Source organism: Moschus berezovskii, chromosome X (assembly GCF_049115385.1).
Source record: "Moschus berezovskii isolate FMDL1 chromosome X, NW_MosBer_1.0, whole genome shotgun sequence".
Classification (NCBI taxonomy): domain Eukaryota; kingdom Metazoa; phylum Chordata; class Mammalia; order Artiodactyla; family Moschidae; genus Moschus; species Moschus berezovskii.
Genome location: NC_142488.1, coordinates 17,069,703 through 17,089,123, shown reverse-complemented (window position 1 = coordinate 17,089,123; position 19,421 = coordinate 17,069,703). Strand labels below are relative to the sequence as shown.

At 47.2% G+C, this 19,421-nt stretch overlaps 1 protein-coding gene across 3 annotated transcripts in view; it reads left to right on the top strand.

Annotated features, from left to right (window-relative positions):
* The first annotated feature begins 6,971 nt into the window (after positions 1–6,971).
* Positions 6,972–19,421, top strand: part of RAI2 (retinoic acid induced 2) — a 65,765-nt gene continuing 53,315 nt past the window's right edge. Inside the window, exon 1 of one of the 3 annotated variants that reach the window (XM_055393764.2) lies at positions 6,972–7,158. The gene's annotated coding sequence lies outside the window, so the exon portion shown is untranslated. Of the gene's footprint in view, positions 7,159–7,433; positions 7,737–19,421 lie in introns of those variants that run through there. The other 2 variants (XM_055393766.2, XM_055393763.2) reach the window with 2 other exon arrangements.

The window sequence follows — 19,421 nt, the reverse complement described above, 5'->3', positions numbered from 1 at the left end:
ATGATCACGTGGCTTGTACAGGGCTCTCCGTTGATTGGACAAACCCCAAAAGCCTCAGGTGATGATCACATGGCTTCAACCCCAAACCCACTCTGTCCACAACCTCCTTCCACATGGAAAAGAAAACTGCATTTGATGGTTATAATACTTGTACAAGATGAAAAATATTGATGCTCCTTAGTAATAAGACCAAAGCACTCATTGAGTGAGGTGAGATCCTCATGAATTTAGCCATTACTTTTAAGTTTTATTTTTAATATATTCTTATTGAAATGTACTTGAGTTACAATGTTTCTGGTGTACAGCAAAGTGATTCAGTTATACATATAATATATATTGTTCTTATTGTTCAGTTGCCAAGTTGTGCTTGACTCTTTCTGACCCCATGGACTCTAGCCCACCAGGGTCCTCGGTACATGGGTTTTTCCAGGCAAGAATAGTGGAGTGGGTTGCCATTCCTTTCTCCATAGGATCTTCTCGAACCAGGGATCGAACCCATGTCTCCTGCATTGGCAGGCAGATTCTTTACCACTGAGCCACCAAAATTATATATATTCTTTTTCAGATCTTTTCTGTTGTAAGTTGTTACAAGATATTGAATATAGTTCCCTGTGCTATATACTCGGTCCTTGTTGTTTATTTTATACTTTTAGTGTGTATCTGTTAATCCCAAACTCCTAATTTTTCCCTCCCCACCTTTGATAACGCTAAGTTTGTTTTCTATGAGTCTATTTCCGTTTTGTAAATAAGTTCATTTGTATGATTTTTACATTCACATATAAGTGATATCATATGATATTTGTCTTTCTCTGTCTGACTTACTTCACTCAGTATGATATCTCTACATCCATCCATGTTGCTGCAAATGGCATTATTTCATTCTTTTTTGTGGCTGAGTACCATATCTTCTTTATTCATTCCTCTGTCAATGAACATTTAGGTTACTTTCATGTCCTTAACAGTTACTTATGGAAGTCCTCCTAACTAACTAACGTAGGTTCAGCAGGAGATGTAAGCCATGGGTCCTCCCTTGATATTGCAATTAAGTCAGAGAGACAAAACATGAGGGAGATGCCGGCTACTGCTGTTACAAGGTATCTGAGCCCAGAGAGAGAACCTTGCTGGCTCAAAGCCACTCAGACAGAGTGAGGACAGGAGATAGAGGACAGCAGATAGAGGACAGGAGATAGACAATCTCTCCTGACACTCGTTGCAGGAGTCTCACCCTCTGTCAGAGGCAGGGGAGTGCCTCCAAGGTGCTGCTACCATGAAAACCACCATGTGCACAGTGAACCATGTACTTCAGCATTCTAGTTTAGACTATTTTCTGCACTTGTCCTCAGTCAGATTAAAATGTCAATTACTGACCTACTTCCTCCCTCCACTTATTTTTGTTAGGTTTCTTGATTTCAGAACAGCCCTTACCCCTTACCTGGGACTAAAACCAAACAAAAACAATTCCGTAATCCTGTATGTATGTTTTAGGATGCTTTCAATTGCAAGCAGAAGAGACCTGATTCAAAGAAACTTAACCTATACAGCAGGGTAATGATTTACATAATAGGAAGTGCAATTTCAGGTGGTTGTTCTAGCAGTTCAATAACATCTTAATAGTTTCAGATTCTTTCTCTGTTTTTGTTGTGTTGCTTGAGCATCAGCTAGCATTGTTGTGATCGTCCATTGTGGTTTGTTGGGAAAACCCAGTTAATGCCTTTTACCCTGACATAATTAGTAATAGCAATCCCTTTCATCCTTAGTAGTGTCCAACTTTAGATGGTCAATTACATGGTCAGCTGCATCGTGTTCTTGCTGCCAGTTGCAACTGTGGTTACACTGTCTTCACGTCCATTGGAAGAGGGAAGTGTTCTTCCCAGCAAATCTCTCCTCTCACCTATTTGGTCCAGGTTATATCAGGAGGGAAGCAATTATCCTCAGATCAAACAGACCCCATCCTAAAGCTAGGATCAAATTCTAAGGTACATGATTTCAAAGGAGAGGGATGGATTCATGAACAGCATTAGGGCTCTGTTAGGAAAGAGGAATGGCGAACACAGAATGGAACAGCCACAAGCAATGCCTTTTATAATAAGCCTACTTGTTACCCTTGACAATGTCTGCAAATCCTCTGAAATCAAATGCCCTCCTGACTGAGACTAGACAGAGCTACAACTGGACTATGAGAGACCTCGGGCTCTCATTATTCAGTACCTCATTGCTCCATGTGTTGTGTGTGTGTGTGTGTCTGTGTTGGTCGCTCAGTAATGTACGACTCTTTGCAACCCCATAGGTTGTATGGGGTCCATACAGGCTCCTCTGTCCAAGGGATTCTCCAGGCAGGAATACTGGAGTGGGCTCCCATTCCCTTCTCCAGGGGATCTTCCCAACCCAGGGATCGAACCTAGGTCTCTAACATTGTGGGTGGATTCTTTACCATGTGAGCCACCAGGGAAGCATGTAACTTATTACTGTAAAGTAATAGCTGTTGGAGATATGCTTGTCGATTGCCTAACTGAAGGACCAACTCACAAATCCTTTGATTCACTCTTTGCCAAAAGTATCAAAAATTTTACTGGACTCTATTATGGTCTTTGGATAAAATCATGGCATAGGAAATTTCATAAGAGATCTCTGAATGAAGAATATTGAAGCCCCCATGCCGACCACAAAGTCTCTGTTCTATCAAAATAGTCAAAACCTTTCCCTTACCCTGTGACTCCGGATGTTCTTTAGGTCAAAATGTCCTTGCAGCTGGACTGTCTCTCTGAATGCTCTCCATCCTCTTTCCCGGAGCTTGGGTTGGATTTCAAACCTCTGTGATTTAATTACTGCTTGCATTTTTTTCCAGTATTTATCCCTTTTGCATTGTGATTATGTTTTCAAATGCCTGCCTCATTCAGTCACTTAATCATCCAGTAAATATTCTTGACCACAAAAATTTTTTAAAGAGTTTCAGTTTTAAATAGATTATTTAACTTCAGTAAAATACAGACCCCTTAAGAATTTCTTGCAAGCAGTGGACCCTTTCCTCCCGTGACATTCAATACCAATGAGCATTAAACTGGCATCAACAACTTCAGGGCTTCCAGCAACTCCTACAGAAATCCACAACAGTGTTTATGCAGATTAGATCAAATCACATTGGCACAGTCCAGGGTGATGGACTCAGCCTTCAACTCAAGTCACATGTGTCTTCTGTGGAGCTCATCAACACCCACTGATTCGACCAACACCCAGGGCCCAATCACTCCCAAATCTAGGTCTGCAGCTTAGAGTTTGAATTCCAGACCCGTTCTTGCGAATGGCTCTTGGACGTCTCTATGTGGTTACCCAAGAGGCACTTCCAACTCAAGATGTCCTAACTAGAGCTCCTTGGAACGCACACTGACAGTGCTCCACCCCCATCCCTGGGATGCCACCATTTCAACGTGCTCCACACACATCCAGCTGCCAATATCTTCTCCCAGTACCTGGGAAGGGCTCTCTGCCTACGCCAGATGGCAGGTTAAAATTGCCAGATAATCAGCGCCCCCTGGGCCCTTAATCAGCTTCCTCACCTCTTGAGTGGGACAATTTTGAAATGAGTGCTTTACATTCTGTCCAAGAGTTTGCTTGCGGGATTCAGCTCCAGTTGCCCGTGGTGGTAATCGGCAGCCCCGCTACTGGCTGCCGCCTCTCTCTTTCCCTTCCCTACTCCCCTATCAGTGCTTCCTTCACCTTCACATTCAGGATCTGCTTCGGGGGGACCCTAGAATATTCATCATCTCCAGCTCCTAATCTGCTTCTCTTCCTCAGGACCTCTATCACAGTGATCACACCCCCACCCACTGTGTCACCCAATTTAGAAAGTCAGGCACCAGTTATTCCAACTCCTCCTGATTACTCCATCACTCAGTCCTGTTGATCCTTTATGCCCAGAATCACTTGACTCAAGTTCTGATCCTTCACATCTGCTGGCACTGCCTTGACTCAAACTTTAGTCATGCCACAGTCGCTCTCACCTGGTCTCCCTGCTGCCTATCTCACCCCACCCCCCACAACCAGCCTTCCCACCCAACACCAGAGTGATCATTCCTTCATCCAAATCTCTCCTGGTCACTCCCTTGCTCAAAGTCCTTCAGTGGCTCCCCACTGATTACAGGAAAAAGCTCCTTTACAGGACAGACCCTAGCTAACCCGTAGCTTCCTCCACCCCTCCTTGCTACTATTCTTCACAGCCCCTTCTCCAGCCTCACAGAGCATTTGAAGCCTCCAGAACGTGCTTTGCATCTGAGCTTTGGTGCCTGCTGTTCCCTTCACTTGTAATGACCCTCTCTTCGAAAAACTCCCATTCATCTCTCACTGCTCTGCTCTTAGCAACATCTCTATGCCGTCTTTTCTGACTTGCCTGCTCCATGCCACTCACTACGTCTTCCTGCACAGTGATAGGCCCACTCCCCTGGTGTTCACCTAGCCCATTTTATAACTCCTCATGTACACATAGTGTCACATTGTACTGTTAATAGTTCGTTTACTGGCCTATGAGTTCCTTGAGATCAGCAGTATATGTTGACCATCTCTAACCATAGTCCTTAGCTCAGTGAGTAGCATACAGCAGATGCTTTATAGATGTTTAGTGCACAAATGAATGAATTACTCATCTGGCAAGTATGTGAAACTGGATTATGAGTCAATTCTATATTAGAAAAACAGGATATAGATCAAAGGACCAGATCCAAAATGGGAAATTTCCTGAGTCTTTACTTAAAATCACCAAATGTTTGAATTACAGATCTCAACAATCACCCTGATTGACCCTGAAAGATTTTTTGTTGTTCTTTCCTGCTGTTGGGGCATGTCCTTTCCTCCCTCCATTTTCTGTATGAACGGAATTCTTTCATATTAATGTCCTATTTCTAGCCCCAAACCTCTCCTCCCCCAGATGCAGGCACTCCCTTATCGACTCTTTTCCCCTTCTCTCTGCAAGGGCAGCTGCAGTGAAAGTACAGAAGGGTGCCACTGCACATTTCTCTGGAAATGGGGGCCATGATGCCTGTTTATTATGCATTAATCTGAATCAATACAGTCTCTCCTGAAAACATAAGCACCTCAAAGGGCAGCAAATATGAATCACAACTGCCAGTGAGGATCAAACATTAACCCAGGGCTGTGATGAGGCCAACAAAAGAAATAGGCTAGTAATTGCCTTCCAGGATATCAATCCCTACCTTATACACACATACCCCCTCAACACACACAAAACCTTTATGGTTCTTTCATCCATGAACTTGCCCAATTATAATTGCCCAGCTGTGTCTTTAGTTGTATTCAGACTAGGTCCTGGCAGCCGAGACCTCACATACCTGATCCACGACTCAGCACACTTCTCAAATCTATAGAGGAAGTCTTTGGTTTCTGAAATGATTGAAGACAAATTCACAGGCAAATATTTCCACAGGTATCATTAATGACTTGAAGCTGATTTAAAACCTCCAGAATCTGACTGCAACAAGCAGGAACTGGTACTTTCTGTTGATACTTGTTTCTATCAGTTCTTAAACTTGCATTGTGTTTCTTTCTGCCCTTAGGTCGATCAGGTACTTCTAAGTTTAACTTTTTTTTTTTTCCCAAAAGAAGACATTCAATATCAAGGAAAGGTACCACCAGGGCTGACTTCCCCCTTAGGGGCTGTAGGCATGATGCCTGAGGCCCAAAATACTTTCAGGGGCTCAGGGAAATGTTTTAAAAAATCAGATTTTCAAATTTCTTTTAAAATCAGAAGAAAATGTGTTGTTTTAGGTCAAAGAAAATGTTTTAATATATAATATTAATTCATTCATCTTTATACCAATGCAATCATAAAATGTAATTTTTACCATTTTTTTTCTATGGAGGAAATAGTCCACAAAGGCTAAGTGCCCACAAAAGGTATAATATGGCCCTGGTTTCTACCACATTATGCCTGCAACACGACAAGGTTAGAATTGAACATTTCAAACCCAAGTTCCAGTTTCCATACTCATAAACGTGCAGGCTGCTCTGTAGGTACTGCACACTCTGGTCACCCCCAATTCTACAAAAGGGCAAGTCATGGCCACTACTCATGTGAGTGTCCAGACTCAAGGAGGTTTGAACATGCAAAGGACATCCAGATTCAGACCAGCAGTCTCTGCTCTGATTCAAATAATTTCTGCTCTGCCTGTCTCTCTCAAATATCTGCATCCTGTTTTGATTACCAGAAAAATCTTTTCATCTTTAGGGATTAATTAAGCCAATGTATTTGCTTCCTTTACTCTCTTAAAACATTTATAGTATTTAGGGTTTGGGGTTTTTTTACTTTGTTTTAAAATGATCAATACTACTACTGATACCTATGATTTATTTACTGGTTGGCGACCACATAGTCATCATCTCTGTAAGGCCAGTTCTTAGCCCAGTGTCTGGCAAACACTGGGTGCTTAATAAATGTTAGATTAACAGATGCATCACCTCTCCGGCAAGTATGCGGAAATGGGATTATGTCCGTGGGCTAGTTTTGTCTTCAGTCATCTCGCACCTTGCGAGAAAGATCTTCGACTTGGATCACAATTGGCATTTTAGGAGATGGTCGCAGGGCCCTCGGCACCTCTGCCGCCTCCATCCACCAGCCACTCCCTCCCCGCTGGGCTCTGTTCTCTCCCAGCATCCTGGGGTCTGAAACGGTCCCCAGCCCGCTGGGAGGCAGCAGGGTCCCCGCTCCAGCGGCCCTCCCCGGCGTCGCCCCCGCGCCCCGGCACCCCTTCCTCCCGCCACCCCGCGCCTCCCCCAGCCACGCCCTCCCCGTGGGCGAGATCACCTGTCCGTCCTCAGCGGCCGCCGCCTCGGGTACCCTTGCGCCCCCCTCCTGCTCCCCCTCCTCCGCCACCTCCCCCAAGCCCTCCCCTTCCCCGCCTCCTCCCAGCCCTTGGTGTATATAGTAAAGGCCGGGCGCCGCACAGAGACACACACTCGTCCGGACACAGGCGCACACACGCTCACGCACGACCGGCAGCGGCGGCGGCGACAGCGGCTCGGTGACAGCGGCGACGGCAGCTCCCACCGCGGCGCACCCCCTTCAGGCGGCCGGCGGCGAAGCCAGACCGCAGAGTCCCCGCACCCGCGACCACCCCACGGCTTCCTGGAGGCGGCGGCCGCGATTGCGAGGTAGCGGCCGCGGCGCCCCCGTGCGGGCCGGGGTGCCCCCACCCCGCGCCCTCCCCGCGCGGACCTGCCACCGGGACGCAGGGGGCGCGCCTGGCGGGGCCCGGCGCCCGGGGAGGGGCCTGCTCCCGGGGGCAGGACGGCGCCTGGAGGCCGGGGCCAGCGGGGAGGGCCGGCGGGGCGGGGACGCTAGGCGAGGCCGCCACCCGCGCGGCGGCCCCGGGCCCCGCTCCTGCTCCCAGCGCCGCGCACTGGCCGGCGGGGCCGGGGCCGGCCGGGCAGGCGGCACAGGGCGCCGGGGCGGGGGCCCCGAAGTGGGCTTCGGGCCGCCCCCGGCGCTGGCACAGGGCGCAGAGGGCGGCGCGCGGCGCACCCCGTGCCCGGGCATCGCAGCGGGCCGCTCTGGGCTCTGTCGCTCTGCCCCGGCCCGGAAAACCCGGCGCCTTCCAGGCCCTTCGAAAGATGGATTCTGTTGACGTATCTGGCGGCCCTGGCGAGCCGGGTGGAAAGTTGGGTTTTGCCAGATCGCACTGGGCTCGTCTTTGTGACGCTCGGCCAGCCCCGCATCCTCCCGGAGCTGGGTGAGTGTGCACTGGCGCCCCGGGAGCCCTCGTGCCCCCCAATGCCCAGACCCGGGGTGGCCGCACCAGCTCGGGCTTTCTGCCATGTTAGGCACCGAGCAGGCTTCTCGCTGCATTTTGGCGTGCGTTTCAGCGGTGCCTTTTGCGGCGAGGGGAGTTCTTGCCTCTCTCCTCGTTGGCTTTTTCGGGCTTGGGGTTATGCTCTGCGTGTTTGCTTGTTTGCCGTTTAAAGCCCGACTATTGTTCAGGATAAGCTCCGCCTGGGTGGGGAAATGGCATCCCACCACAGTTGCCGGCGAGGGGTAGAAATGTTGCCAAACAGCTGCTGCTTTGTGTTTCCCTATCAGAAGTCCCTGGAGTAGGTTTGGGGCACGACGGATGGACGGAGAGAGGGATGAGGCACGGAAAAAGAAGGTGGCTTTGGAGGAGCGAATTGTCACCCACCCCAAGGCACGCAGTCCGCTTCCCTCTCTGCCTGCCAAACTTTTATGAATATTCCTTTTGTGATGGGGGAAGCTTAATGAATTCAGCCCAGTTTTCCAGGGACAAGCAACCCGGCTTTAACAATGGTTTGAGAACTTAATCAATGAGAAGGGCAGGGGAGGAGGAGGAGGCGCTGACACCAGCAATTGGCGATGTGGTTGCATTTTGCAGAGTCAGGTAGGGGAGAGGTGGGCAGGGCAGGGCGCAGCGCCTGGGTGGCCGCGTTCCGGGGGAACTGTCAGGCGCTTTTACCTGTGCCCGCTGGAGCCACCCACCGTCGTGCCCCCACCTCAGGGTCTGCCCAGAACTCTGCGACGGGGCTTGAGGGGCCGCTCGCGGCAGTGCGCGGGCGGCCCCCTCATCTGGCGTTTTTAAGGATGTGTAAATATTTTGCTGAGGGTAAGTGACATCAACAGAATGATATTCCGCAGAGCCCGGGTGTGCAGCGATGATAAATAGATACGGCCAAACAAAGTTTTGATAACCGCGGATTCTCATGGCTGGCTCTGTTTCATTTTGGGTCTTTGTTTTTGTTGGTTTAGCATTATCTCTCATCCTCTGGTGTGATCCCTTTATTTAGCTGATTCTTGGAAGCTTCTCTTTAGAACAGAGAGAAAAGCAGCCAGCAGGGAGAAAACGATTCGTAGCCTTGCATGCATCGGGCAAGGTTTTCTATGCTTTCCCCGGTGAGTCTTTCCGGGACTGTTTTCTATGTCTCTCTTCCTCCTTTCGAGCCACCAGAATCGTTTGTTGATTGACCAGGAGATTTCGGATAACTTTGAAAATGTGTTGTGATGTGCCTTTGTTACAGAAAAGAGATGGCAGTACAGTGGGGAGGCTAGTGGGAGGACAGGGGGGAGACTAGCGGGTGGGAGCCCCTACCCACTGATTGTCCTTGGCGTTTTCTTCTCAAAGGGGAACCCGGGGAGCTGTGCTTCTTTTGGAAGGCGGCAGGGTAGCTGGAAGGCTGAAAGCCGGAGTGGGGGCGGATCCCAGTTTCTCTGCCTCTTAGAAGCCCAGAGAAGCCACTGTACCCACCCCTATCCTGTGAGCGGGCACGTCTGTCTCATCCTGCCAGATGCCTGCCAGAGGCATCCACAAGGTGGCTGGGCACCAGGAACCAAGTCAGACTGGATCTTGGGGGTCCTGACTGCTTTGGCACTAGCCCATGGTACCATTTAGCCACCCAGGGAGGCCCTTTATCATGCAAAGAAGCCCCAGACCTCCAGACGTGAGGTTTGGCCCAGGAAAGTCTGCCCATCTCAGAAACAAATGAGAACACAGCTTTCCAGGTGATGCCAGTTGCCAGTATGAGAACTTGGTTGGTGGGCATTTGGGCAAGAACTGTAAAATAAATGAAAAGTCTTTTAGCCAGAAGACAGAGCCCCTGAAATGGAAAAAAAAAAAAAAGAAAGCAAGCAAAGAAAAAGAAAAGGCTGGAAGGTGTGTGACAAGGTGTTGCTGGGAGCGCTGTAACACCAGACGACCAATATAGCTCTGGCTATGGTGACCCCGAAAACTGGATAGGACTGGTCTCCCCAAAGCCATTTGACCCAGAATGGAAGTATTCTGTACGTGGAGACGTCCACACACAGTGTGCTCTGAATGGACAGTAAGAAGAGAGCAAGTGTCTTATCTCTGGCTCCTTCCCTAACCTTAGTTTTGGGGAAGCAGCGGGGAGTGGAGGGAAAGAAGTCAAGAAGGAAATGAACATTTGCTGTTGCCCTCTGTCTGCCAGACACTGTGCATATGGGAAACCATGATGTGATGGAGGCATTATTTTACAGATAAGGAATCAGACTCGGAGAAATTTCCAGTCGAGTGTCTGATTCCAGACCTCAGTGGTTATGACTTAAAGGGGCAACATGTTCCTCTATCCTTCCCTCAAGGCTCTTACTTATTTCTCCCTGAGACTAGATCCCTCAGCCCCTACCAAATGCAATACCTAACTGGGGGAGGGGGCACCAGTGAGGCAGCTCAGCCACCCCAGCAGGGTACATGCTTATGTGCTAAGGAGATAGACCCCAGATAGTCCCTAACCATTTCAGATGGAAAGACTGTGTCTTTTCATCTTGGAATTCCCAAAAGTCAACTGTTGCTTAATGAACGAGAGTTGAATGACTAAATGATGGAACTGATGGAGTGAATGGTGGTGGAAGGGAGCCATGTCATTATAAAGGGAGACCAGCCAGGAGAAATCCAGAGATTTGTGTGTGGTTGGGGTCTTGGAGTGCCTGGTGTGATGCTGCAGTTCTAGCCTTGAGGAGTTCCAAGCTGAAGAGCCTGTGTGAGATGGGCAGTCACATTCCCATCTTATCCATGAGGAAACAGGATGAGACAGAGTGGATAATTAGCCTGAGGGCCATGGTAGGGCCAGAGGGTAGGTAAGGTATTTCTGACTCTTAAACATCTCAAATAAACTCTAAATAAAAATGAGATGGGTTCTTGCTCTGCAACTGCACCATCAAAGCAAAGTCCTTTAGCTACCTTCCAACCAGATGGTGGCCTTTAAGCCCCTAGAAATTCTGGGGCCACTGGGAGAGCCAGGATTTGAATCCCTGTATGAGGTGTTTCTGACTTTCCTGCCTCCATGATGAAAATGAGGCTCCGAGGAGGGGGAAAGATGGCTAATTGCACTCTCCCCTGCACAAAAGCCTGCGTGGGATTCTGAATTAAGCTTGATTTGGGGATCAGTGTGACATCCTTGCTGTTGAGTTGGCAGTGCTTGTCTTTGGAGAATGCCTCTGATTACCACTTCTCCCTCCCACCTGACCGGATGCCCAGATGCCCAGATGCCCGTCATCTCATTCTTTGCAGCTCAAGGCGTCTCCTTTGTGGCTCGTCATTTCTGATGAGCCTCTCAAGGCTACCGCTCTCCTGTGTTCTGATGGCAGCTGCTGAGGAGGTGACTTGTGTTAGTACTTTGGGATTTTGCACATGACACCCTCCTTCTCTCTCCAGCCAAGAACACGCATAGGAACACGCATGCACACGCAGAGGCAGGCGCACGTAATTTGATCATGTTTCTGTATCTGCTTCGCCAAATTAGATTGCAAACCCAGAATTGTTATTGAAAGAACATACGTGACTTTGGCGATCTTCTGTCCCAGCCCCTGCCTTAAACAGAGCCAGAGAGCTAAGATGCAGGCTGCTCAAGCTGCAGATGCCTTAAGTAATGATTATACTCTCTGGCCTTGCCATGCCAGCCCCCAGGGCCTTTCCTAAGAGCCCATTTTAATCTCCACTTAGAGGTAGGGCTGGGCTCCTAGAACATCCCAGTCTTGCAGTTCCCATCTCTGCTATAATTCTTATTGCCCACTCTGCTCTCACCTGTCATTCTTCTTCTCACAGTTTTTTTTGGTCTTTCAGCACAGCACTGTCTAATAGAGCTCTCTATGATGATGGAAATATTTTATATCTGCACCATGCTGCATAGTGACTTCTAGTCACGTGGCTTTTCAGCAGGTGAAAGATGGCTACTCCAAAATAGGATATGCTATGATGATAACTTATGTACAGGATTTCTACAACCTAGTGCAAAAAAAAGAAGAATGCAAAATAACTCATTAATAATTTTTATATTGATTACATGTTAAAATGATCATATTTGGAATGTATTGGTCAAATAAGCTAGAGTGTTGAGATCAATGTCACCTGTTCCTTTAGAATTACATACGTATTTCTGTTCAGCAGCTCTGCTCCACCAGCCTGTGCCTTCAGCCTCATAGCACCTCCCGGAGTTTCGGGTGGCATGAACACCCTCCATCCCCATGGCAGAGGGAAGTCCTGGGGCTGACTCAAGAGCCACAACAGCCTGGCATCAGGCCGCTCTGATTTTCGGGAGCTAAGGTGCCATTTGGGGGTGTCCCCATCAAACCCACCTGTGAGCATGTTTGCTGAGTCACCTCCTGTGAGGAACGTGGACTCTGAAACTTAATGGAACAGGGCAGGGGTAAGGAGGGTGGACAGGGCTGGTTTCCTTTCCTCCACCCCAGGCTGGTGTCCTTGTCCATCAGAGAGCTGTCTCCCTCCTGAGTGACTGATTTCCTCAACACCTGCTCTAATAATATCCTTCCCGGGGATATGTGTTTGGAGAGTAGGGGCCCAAGGAGACACCCTTGCAAAGAGAGTGGGTTATTTGGGGCTGGGGCCAGTCTTAAAGAAGAGAATGGAAAAGGGGGGATGCACATAGTCATTTCCTGACAGCTTGATGAAAACAAGAGCAAGGGAATAAATGCAGCTTCTGCACAAGAGACAAAATGAACACCAGGAAGGCCAGTTTCACACACCCGTGGTGCCATAGATGAGAAGCCCTGAGGAAGGGATGGTTCGGGGAGGTGGGGGAAGGCTCACCGCGGGCATTGTGCCCTTGGCCCTGGGCATGGCCCAAGGAGACAGAAAGAGCTGGAATAATGGACTCGGGGCTTCGGTGATTTATAGGTCAGGCGCCTGTGGCTCTGGCTCCTGAGGGGGCTGCCCCCACAGGGGACCCTTGGCTGACCTCCTCAAGCTCCTCGGAAGGAGCTGGTTTTGTTTCCCGTGGCAGAAGCAGACTGTTTACTGGAGCACAGGAAGAATCCGACATTCTGGCGAAAAATAATTCATTAACAGCCAGGGTATTACCAGTTCCCTGGAAAAGCTCCTCCAGCTGCACTGGAGCAACTGTTCTTTCTCAGCAGCGGAACTGGGCCTCGCTGGTGGCCAGGACTGAGTATGCTTGGGCATTTTTGTTGTTGTTGTTATTTTTGCCTTTGTGTGTGTGCCCACCTTAAAATTCAGACAAAGGAACAGGGGCCTGAAAGGGTTGAGATAGTATAGCCGTCAGCCATTCTGTCCTCCATGGTTTTAGCCTGGAAACACTAGGCCAACTCTAGGAACATGCATCTTCCCTGACCAAAGTCCATCCTCATGCTGGGGGCACTGCACAATCACATAGGTTGTTCTAGAACTAAAGGAATTTTAGAGAATCTCAGCACCTGCTCTTAAGACTTTATGGAAACAATTGAAGGACTCCCATAACCACCTCCCCCCAACCCCAACACACACACAGGGCAGAATGTCCTATCTTGCTGTGTTGAATTCTTTGCTTACTATGAATTGGCACAGCGGGGCCAAAGTATGTGATTCATCATCCCAGTTTTGAGGGTATTTGGAAAGCCAGGCAGGCATAACCAACAGAATGGTTTGCATGTTTTGTTCACTAAGAATGATTGAATCTACAGTAATAAATAAAATGGAATGATTCAGGAAGCTTTTTATGTCCTGGAAAAAAATCTGCTTTAAAAGAGGGGGGGTGGTTGTCTGCTTGTTTGTTTTTTAATGCCTCATGCTCAGAAATGTGTATCCAGCTAGCAAGAAATGAGGAAGAATGACATTTCCTTGGTTTAGTTTTTAAAAACATTAATTGCAGGTTAAGTAAGATGCAGTGTATTGATTTTGGTTTTGTATGGAACATATCGAGATAATCATTTTATTTTATGAGATATTAATTTCCATCCATTTAGACTGATGAAATACACATTTCACATGCACCCTGCTCGCTCCACCATCATCACAGTATTTCTTTAATGTTTCTAGATTCAGACTGGGAGCCTGTTTCATTTATTTGGAAAGGAATCAGTGTGTTCTTAGTAAACATATGTGTAAGCCAACCTTAAATTTCAAGAAAAATGGGATTTTTCTTCTTTGATGACTGCTGAAGATATGAATATTAAAGGCCAACTGTGTTTGCCTTTAATTAGAGCACAGTTTCTCCATCTTGGCCCTGTTGACATTTTACGCCGGATCATTCTATGTTGCAGGGGGCTGTCCTGTGCACTGGAGGGTGTTTAGCAGCATCCCTGGCCTCAACCCACTAGATGCCAAAAGTGTCACCCCTTCCCCCCAGCAGTGACAGCCAAAAATGTCTCCAGATCTTGCCAAATATCCCCTCTGGGGCAAAATGGACCCTGATTGAGAACCACTGGTCTAGACCAAGATTTAATAAGTAATTGGTGGCTTTTGGATAATTCAATTTGAAATAATACAAGACAGAATTTCCCTCTCTGACTTATATGTGCAATTCATGGGAGTGCTTAATTAATGGTTGGAAGTGGGTCATGTGCCTGATTTAATTGTAAGTTGGATGCAAGGGTCTGTAAAATTGTATAAGCACAGAGATTTTTCATTAAATTCAGGTGACTGAATAAGTCATAGGTAATTGGGGGACACTTTGTAACAACTAACACCTTTTCTGTTTTTTCATGAAGAGAACAGGTTTATTTCTCCTTGGTTTCTTTTTCATATGCGCCTGATTTCAGACATGCCTTCTCAGCCACCAGGCGTCTTCCTCCACCCCCGCCTCTCCCCACTGTCATTTCTCCTCTAGCATCTTAAGCCTGAGCCAATTAATTTAGCCCTTTAGTGTACTTGGGAGAGCCCTGCTCATAACACTATAATAGACTCACTGCAGATCATGGCAGCCCTTTACCCACCACTGATTTCTCTGTTTTCCCTTTCTGCTGAGAGAGGAAGTCAGTGGTGAGCAGATGGAGCATGTTTCAGAATTATTGGCCATTCACATTCAGGTGGACTTCACCACCCCTCCCACCTTTTCCCCCTCTTACACACATTTATTTCCCTGCAGCAGTTCTGCTTGGGAAAGGGAACAGCAGCAGGGCTCCTCTAGCCACCTCGGTCCTGGTAATGCCCGAGGTCAGCAGCAACAGATGGAATGCCACCACTGGACGAGCTGCAAGAGGGGTAATCATGCCTTCACGGGGAACGTGTCATGGGGTAAAGCATTTCTGCCCATCCATGGAAGTGGGATGAGCCCTTGGGGGAGAGAGAGAACGGAGAGGTGGATCACTCGTTACATAGGACAGTGTCCTGAGGCCAACCTCATCCTGACTATCTTTGGCGTGGGATGGGTGTTTAGGGAGTGCTCATGGGTGTGGCCGCAGACATCATGGAGGGGGGAGCGGGGGGACTTCACTTGGCAGGCATCCAAGGCCGGCTGAAGGCCGACCTTTTCCAAAGAGTGTCCGAAGGAGTTCTGAGTGTCGAGTGCAGAAGGAGGCTTAGCCAGTGAGGAAAGATAGAAAGGTGAGCACATGGGGGGTTGGCCAGGCCAGCAATAGCCCTTCATTGGCGAGTTCTTGCCTCCCTTGATAAGTCGTGTGACTCTTGGCAGACAGCCCCTGAGTGCTTGGGTCCAGGCAGAGAAATAATTGATTTGCAGCACGTGATGCTTGGTCATCCTGAGTTGGCTCTCCCTCGTGGACCAGGATTTGGGTGATGGCTGCAACACTACGAGAGGAAGTGGGATCAAAAATCTGGGCTTGGAGGCCAGTTTCGTGGTGCGGAGGCCACTGGGGTCACCGCTGTGTGCTGCTGAAGCCAACAGACAGGTCCGAGTGGTATGTTGTTCCTCAAAATAATGGCAATGGAAATGGCTGTGAAAAACATTTAGACCCTTGTCATAAAAATGCAAACAGTCTTCCTGCTATAGGGAAAAGCTAAATAAACTCTATTGCAGCTGTATTAAGTAGAAACAGATTTAAAAATCGGGTGTTTTTTTTCCTGAGACACTTATTTATAGCAGGTTGGGCAAAGGCTGCCACTATCTTTCGCGACTCCGGAAGACTGTTTTCCAGATGGTCCTTGCTGTTTTTCTCTTTATTAAGCTTAGCTGAACCCGGCCTTGCTTGGAAAGGTTCATAGAAACTGGTGTTATTTTTTTCAGATTACAATGGCCATTGATTGGCTAACAAATCAATGGATGGGAATGGATTGAGCCTGTGCCGATGGATTTCCTTTCGCATTTCAAAATAAGAAAAATGTCAAGGAAAGCTCAGAATAGGAGTGCTATTTTGACTGTGTACATCAAAGTTTTGAAAACCATTCAGGGCTGCATTTTCTATTAATTTACATTTGCATTTTTTTCTAAAATAACGCCCTCCTCTTTGCTAAAAACTGCAACGTTACCGTTTCCTTTCCAACATCTAAACAATGTCCAGATACATTTCAGATTGAGCAATTAGCTCTGGCTGCAATTTCCTTTTAGGAGAAAAATCACTAACCCGCTAGACTAAATATGAAATTATTGAATGTGAAGATATCAATATTTGTTCTCGGATCCTTTGTGGCTTATCACTTGCATTTTAAGAAGGCTAGAAGAGGCTGGTTCTACCTGGCTATTCCATGTTAGAGACACCCACGCCAGAAAGCTCAAACTTTGTGTTTTTGCTCTTAGGAGCTGGGCAGTTGAATTTGGGGTCATCAAGGCTGATTCTTACAGCTGAAACTGCACAGGGAACCATTTTGGAAAGGCTCATAAACCAGTGATCCCTGCAGACCAGGCTTGAGTACCACCGCCCCACATGGGGCAAAATTTCTACCCATTCACAGTTAAATGAAAGAAGAGTGAAACTGTATACTGAGTTTCCTTTTTTATAGAACTTCCCTTTATTCTAAAATGGCCTTTCCCACTTTTTTAGTGTTAAAGTCTCTTTTGTGAATGACGATATTTGTAGTTTAGCATCTTTTTTTCACAAAGTCAGAAGTTGAACTCATGTTGGATCCTACTTTTTTTTTTTTTAATGTTACTCATTCAGAACATTAGAAAGTCTGGGATTTACTGAGGAGGCCTTAGTAGATCAGGAAAGGGAGCCGTTGTTGCCATTTCTAAGCCAGAAAAACCCACCTGAGCTAGAGTCCTGCTCCCAGTTCCTTACCTCATTCTTTTGACCCATCAGCCACAGAACTGTGGCTTTGTCCAAAGCCCATGTGAAGAATGGAATTGCTTCTCCAGAGGAGGTTTTGTGTTTGTTTGCTTGTTTTATGTTTTGTTTGGTTTTTTGGTTGCACTGTGAGGTTAGTGGGATCTTAGTTCCACCAGCTGAGATTGAACCCAAGCCCCCTGCAGTGGAAGCGCAGAGTCCTATCCACTGGACCACCAGTTCACACAGGCTTGACCCACCGTCCTCCTTTCCTCAGCATGGCTCACCAGGAAGTATCCTCAGTCTCCTTACTGCTCCAGAGTTGCTCCCCCAGCTGCTCCTCCTCTTGCTAAAGCACCCCTCTAATTTCATCACTGTAGCTCAAGAATATTCAATGACTCCCTACTTCCCTAATTAGAATAAAACCCCATATGAAGCCCTTTTTTCATTTTCCCAGGCCACTCTCTCCCTCAGGACTGCTCCTCAGTAGAGAGAGTGCCTCCAGGTTGTACACTTGCTCTCACTGTGTGTGTTTTTATTGCAGTATGGTTGATTTATAATGGTGTGTTAGTTTCAGGTGTACAGGGACACACGTATATATGTAGGGCTTCCCTGGTGGCTCAGCTAGTAAATAATCCGCCCGTTATGTCAGAGACCTGGGTTCGGTCCCTGGGTTGGGAAGATATCCTGGAGAAGGGAATGGCTACCCACTCCAGTATTCTGGCCTGGAGAATTCCATGGACTGTATGGTCCATGGGGTCGCAAAGAGTTGGACACAACTGAGCGACTTTGACTTTCATATATAGGTGTGTGTGTGTGTGTGTGTGTGTATTGCGTGCTCACTCACTCAGTCGTGTCTGATTCTTTGACTCTTTTGCAACACCAGGGACTGTAGCTCGCCAGGCTCCTCTGTCCGTGGGATTTCCCAGGCAAGAATACTGGAGTGGGTTGCCATTCCCTTCTCTAGGGGATCTTGCTGACCCAGGGATCAAACCCGGGTCTCCTGCATTGCAGCCAGATTCTTTATCATCTGAGCCACCAGAGAAGCCATGTATATAATATATATATATTATTTTTTAGATCCTTTTCCTTTATGGATTATTATAAGATACAAGGTAGATTATTACAAGATATTGAATATAGTTCCCTATGCTATATGCTGCTGCTGCTGCTGCTGTGTCACTTCAGTCGTGTCCGACTCTGTGTGACCCCATAGACAGAAGCCCACCAGGGTCCCCCGTCCCTGGGATTCTCCAGGCAAGAACACTGGAGTGGGTTGCCATTGCCTTCTCCGTATGCTATATAGTAGGGCCTAATTATTTATTTTATATACAGTAGTGTCTGCTAATCTCAAACTCCTAATTTATCCCTCCTTCCCTTGTCCCTCAGTTCAGTTCAGTTCAGTCACTCAGTCGTGTCCAACTCTTTGCGACCCCATGAATCACAGCACGCTAACCATAAATTTGTTGCCTGTCTGTATTTCTGTTATGTATATGAGTTCCTTTGTATCAGTTTATTTTTTAGATTCCACATATAAGTGATACCATGTGATACCTGTTTATCTCTGACTTACTTCACTTAGTATGATAGTCTCTGGGCCTATCCATGTTACTACAGGTGACATTATTGTATTCTTTTTGTGGCTAAATAATATTCCATTATATATATATGCATGTGTGCATGCTAAGTTGCTTCAATAGTGCCCGACTCTTCACAACCCCATGGGCTGTAGCACACTGGGCTCTTCTGTCCATGGGATTATCCAGGCAAGAATACTGGAGTGAGTTGCCATGCTCTACTTCAGGGGATCTTCCTGACCCAGGGATCAAACCCACCTCCTGCATCTCCTACACTGGCATACGTCATCTTCTTTATCCATTCATCTGTCAGTGGACAGGTTGCTTCTATGCCTTTGCTACTGTAAAATAGTGCATTGCTATGAACATTGGGGTGCATGTATCTTTTTGAATTAGAGTTTTTGTATTTTCTGTACACATGCCCAGGATGGGATTGGTGGATCAACTCTATTTTTGTTTTTTAAGGAACCTCCATACTGTTTTCCATAGTGGCTGTACCAGTTTACATTTCCACCAACAGTGTAAGAAGGTTCCTTTTTTCCTACACACTCTCTAGCATTTATTATTTGTAGACTTTCTGATGATGTCTCTCTCAGCTGTGTTTTATTTGCTTTCTTTATGGGGGAAGGTTTACAGATTACGAGATCTTTTGGGCATCTTTCTCTAGATGAAGAGCACTGAAGCCTGAGTCTAATGTAATGAACCTTCCCATGGATTGTGACATTAGTGGTTTAAAAAAAAAAAGGGAAAAAACTCCACACAAAATGAAGTTCTCTAGCTTCAAGAATTATAGCCTTACTATGAGTCTCTCCTACAGTACTGCTTCTGGATTAAAATGCCCCATTTTTGACTTGCTGGCAGATGGGTGTTGCTTCAGGAGGCTTGTCCTACTGAAAACAGAGCCACTTATACAAACTTTGAAATTT